A 5,281-nucleotide genomic window follows, 5' to 3' on the forward strand; every position below is an offset into this window, starting at 1 on the left:
GAAAAGATACTTGATATGATTTCAATTTTCTTAAATGTACCAAAACTTGATTTGTGACCCAAGATATGATCTCTCCTGAAGAATGTTCCATGAGCACTTGAGAAGAATGTTTATTCTGTTGTTTTCAGATGGAATGTACTATAAATATCAATTAAGTCCATCTTGTTTAATGTATCATTTAAAGCTTGTGTTTCCTTATTTATTTTCATTTTGGATGATCTGTCCATTGGTGAAAGTGGGGTGTTGAAGTCCCCTACTATGAGTGTGTTACTGTCGATTTCCCCTTTTATGGCTGTTAGTATTTGCCTTATGTACTGAGGTGCTCCTATGTTGGGTGCATAAATATTTACAATTGTTATACCTTCTTCTTGGATCAATCCCTTGATCATTATGTAGTGTCCTTCTTTGTCTCTTGTAATTGTCTTTGTTTTAAAGTCTATTTTGTCTGATATGAGAATTGCTACTCCAGCTTTCTTTTGATTTCCATTTGCATGGAATATCTTTTTCCATCCCCTCACTTTCAGTCTGTATGTGTACCTAGGTCTGAAGTGGGTCTCTTGTAGATAGCATATATATGGGTCTTGTTTTTGTATCCATTCAGCCAGTCTATGTCTCTTGGTTGGAGCAATTAATCCATTTACACTTAAGGTAATTATTGATACGTATGTTCCTGTTACAATTTTCTTAATTGTTTTGGGTTTATTATTGTAGGTCTTTTCCATTTCTTGTGTTTCCTGCCTGGAGAATTTTCTTTAGCATTTGTTGTAAAGCTGCTTTGGTGGTGCTGAATTCTCTTAGCTTTTGCTTGTCTGTAAAGATTTTGATTTCTCTGTTGAATCTGAATGAGATCCTTGCTGGTTTGAGTAATCTTGGTTGTAGGTTTTTCCCTTTCATCATTTTAAATATGTCCCCCCAATCCCTTCTGGCTTGCAGAGTTTCTGCTGAAAGATCAGCTGTTAACCTTATGTGGATTCACTTGTATATTATTTATTGTTTTTCCCTCGCTGCTTTCAATATTTTTTTCTTTGTACTTAATTTTTGATAGTTTGATTAATATGTGTCTTGACATGTTTCTCCTTGGATTTATCATGTATGGGACTCTCTGTGCTTCCTGGACCTGATTGACTATTTCCTATCCCATGTTAGGGAAGTTTTCAACTACAATCTCTTCAAATATTTTCTCTTTCTTTTTCTCTTCTTCTTCTCGGACCCCTATAGTTTGAATGTTGGTGCATTTAATTTTGTCCCAGAGGTCTCTGAGTTTGTCCTCAATTCTTTTCATTCTTTTCTGTATTGTGCTCTGTGGTAGTTATTTCCACTATTTTATTTTCCAGGTCACTCATCTATTCTTCTGCCTCAGTTATTCTGCTATTGATCCCTTCTAGAGTATTTTTAATTTCATTTATTGTGTTGTTCATCACTGTTTGTTTGCTCTTTAGTTCCTTTAGGTCCTTTTTAAATGTTTCTTTTATTTTCTCCATTTCTATTTCCAAGATTTTGGATGATCTTTACTCCCATTATTCTGAATTCTTTTTCAGGTAGACTGCCTGTTTCCTCATCATTTTTTAGGTCTGGTGGGTTTTTGACTTGTTCCTTCATCTGCTGTGTGTTTCTCTGTCTTCTCATTTTTCTTAACTTACTGTGTTTGGGGTCTCCTTTTCGCAGGCTGCAGGTTCGTAATTCCCATTGTTTTTGGTGTCTGTCTCCAGTGGTTAAGGTCGGTTCAGTGGGTTGTGTGGGCTTCCTGCTGGAGGAGACTAGTGCCTGTGTTCTGGTGGAAGAGGCTGGATCTTGTCTTTCTGGTGGGCAGGTCCACGTCTGGTGGTGTGTTTTGGGTTGTCTGTGGCCTTATTATGATTTTAGACAGCCTCTGTGCTAATGGATGGGGTTTTGTTACTGTCTTGCTAGGTGCTTGGCATAGGGTGTTCAACACTGTAGCTTGCTGGTCGTGAGTGGAGCTGGGTCTTGACGTTGAGATGGAGATCTCTGGGAGATTTTTGCCATTTGTTATTACATGGAGCTGGGAGGTCTCTTGTGGACCAATGTGCTAAAGTGGGGTCTCCCACCTCAGTGGCACAGTCCTGACACCTGGCTGGATCACCAGGAGCCTGTGTTCCACATGGCTGGTGGTCTAGTGGTTAGGATCCGGCACTTTCACTGCTGTAGCCTAGTTTCAATCCCTGGTGGTGGAACTGAGATCCCAAAAGCAGATGAGTGCTTTATTACTGAGGATATTAAAGCACAGGAATCAACAGCCAGATGAAGAGATTCATAGGGTGAGGTTGAGAACAAAGGAAATTCAGTCCTCTTGGAGTTTGGAGCCCAGCATGGTGGCATGTAGAGGCATTCTGCTTCACCAACCTGGAAGCTCTCTGAAATACATTCTTTCTTCTTTATTCTGCTCTGTGGTAGTTATTTCCACTATATTATCTTCCATATCACTTATCGTTCTTCTGCCTCAGTTATTCTGCTATTGATTCCTTCTAGGGAATTTTAAATTTCATTTATTGTGTTGTTCATCATTGCTTTTTTGCTCTTTAGTTCTTCTAGGTCCTTGTTAAACATTTCTTGTATTTTCTCCAGTCTATTTCCAAAATTTTGGATAACCTTTACTATTATTACTCTGAATCTTTTTTCAGGTAGACTGCCTATTTCCTCTTCATTTTTTTGGTCTGGTGTGTTTTCACCTTGCTCATTCATCTGCTGTGTATTTCTCTGCCTTCTCATTTTGCTCAATTTATTGTGTTTGGAGTCTCGTTTTCGCAGGGTCCAAGTTCATAGCTCCCATTGTTTTTGGTGTCTTCCCCCAGTGGGTAGCATTGTTTCAGTGGGTTGTGTAGGCTTCCTGGTGGAGGGGACTGGTGCCTGTGTTCTGGTCCATGAGGCTGGATCTTTACTTTCTGTTGGCTAGGGCTGAGTCCGGTGGTGTGTTTTGGGGTGTCTGTGGACTTAGTATGATTTTAGGCAGCCTCTCTTCTAATGGGTGGGCCTGTGTTCCTGTTTTGCTAGTTGTTTGGCATGGGGTGTGCTGCACTAGAGCTTGCTGGTCATTGGATAGAACTGGGTCTTAGAGTTGAGACTGATATCTCTGGGAGAGCTCTTGCTGATTGATATTATGTGGGGCCAGGAGGTCTCTGGTTGTCCAATGTACTATACTCGGCTCTCCCCCCTTACAGTCTCAGGCCTGCCACCCGACTGGAGCACCAAGGCCCTGTTAGCCACATGGCAATGAATGTGGCAGTCTCCATTATGAAGTCAGATGATGAGGGTCTGCAATAACTCTTCAGGTAGAACAGGCTGACTTGGTAGTACTTTGTCTACGAGGCTGTCTCCAACAGCCAATGGCTAAAAGATTAGGTCTCTGCATATGCTGCCAGAATCTTAAATGTTTATATAGAGGTCTTCACTGTGTTCAGTCATGGATTTGGTAGAGATCATCTCACAAACAGCTTACTCTCTCAAGGTTATGTGCTTGAAACAGCACTTAAGCCTGAGTCTCTACAAGCTGCAGGAAGAAGAGACCCCCTGGTGTGGCCTGCAAGCCTTGATTCTTACCACGAACCCTGCTGCTGCCGTTGTGGAATCTGGCTTCCCCCGCCACTCTGCAGTGAGTTTTCAGTGAAGCTTTCTCTCTGTGCTGATGAGTTTCATGCTACCTGAGTTGCCCAAAGCCATAGAGTGCTTAAAAGTTGGGGCTGGCTTACAAACCCAGCAAATCTGGCTCTAAGGTCTGTGTTACGTCACCCAATGAGAGTTGAGAGGCCACACACCTAAACGCTTCACCCTCGTGAGCCACCTCCTCATACCTGCACTGCCACAGGAAGAATCGCCAACGCCGTCGTGTTTTATACCATGTTGCTTTGGGATTTGTTCTTTTTCCTAATCCGTGATCAAGCATAGATTTATCTGAGACCAATATTTGTTAACACATTGAATAAAAAAGACTCTAAAATATTTTAATTTCTACTTGTTAGGCTTTGACGGGAGGTTAAGTGTTGAGTATAAAGAATAATTTTGATCTAAGATAATTTTACTTAATGGGATTCTACATGAATAAATACATTCTTGTCTTCCCAGTTATCAGGTTTTTATGTTTATCCTTGCTAGACTAGAAAGTCAAAACTACTCTATGTTTCTTTGCTTTTTTACAACAGAAGAGACTGTTGGAAATCCTGACTCCAATTTACAATGCTTTTCATGACTCCTTGACCCATATACAATATTTTTTTCTAAAGGCAGTTTATGTATCACAATTCAATTACCATGCAACAGAACATGTTTTGATTTAAGTATGGTGGACTCCACATGAATCTATAAATAGAGACGAGGATGGGTAAGGAAAAGAAAATAGAAGGTGTAGGAGTAACTCTGGTTACTTAAGATTATAGTTATCCTGTGTATAAATACAGATAGTCTTTTGGTATCACTGGTTTGAATCAGCTGAAGACTGTTTTCTTCTTTTTCTTGAATGTCTATGTCATGGCTGTTCAAAGGTGGGGGGGGTGGGACATGTGAAATAAATTGTCATAATTCACAATTAACTCAATCCCTCTATACTACATTCAGTAGAACCTCTTTCTCAATCCTCTGTTCAGGTATATGATCTTCTTTTCTGTTTATTTGCATATACTTATTGCTATATTATTTGGGGCTTGGAGATAGAATTGAGCATTACTACCATGGTAAATCCTAAGTTGTCAGACTAGAAATGTATATAATTTATATTTAAAATTATTTAACAGAATATTTTGAAGATCTGTGATGTGTTCCAGAAACACTGAAGCATCCCAGAGAAGGACTCAAATAATGAAAATTAAATGGATCTTAAAGTTCCAAAGGTCTCCATTTAGTAATTAAAATAGATACATATATGAAAAATTAAATCATAAATATATCTGAATTCCCTTCAAAATAACCTTTTAAAATAGCTTAATATACCATGAAATTCACACATTTTATTTGTACAAATTTGTATCAAATCTTTTATTTGATAGAGTTCTGTGATCATTACCACAATCAAGTTTTAGGACATTTTCATCATCCCCAAAAGATACATCTTACCTGTTTGCAGCCAAATTCCATTCTGTCCCCATCCCAAGGTTATAACTAATATTTTTTCTGCTGATATATATATATATATATATATATATATATATATATATATATATATACATATATTCCTTTCCTAGACATTTCACATAAATGGAATTTCCAATGTGTAGTCCTTTGCACTTGATTACTACCATTTAGCATAATGTTTTTGAAGATATTTATGTTGTGG

This window comes from Hyperoodon ampullatus (genome assembly GCF_949752795.1).
Source record: "Hyperoodon ampullatus genome assembly, chromosome: 2".
Lineage (NCBI taxonomy): Eukaryota > Metazoa > Chordata > Mammalia > Artiodactyla > Ziphiidae > Hyperoodon > Hyperoodon ampullatus.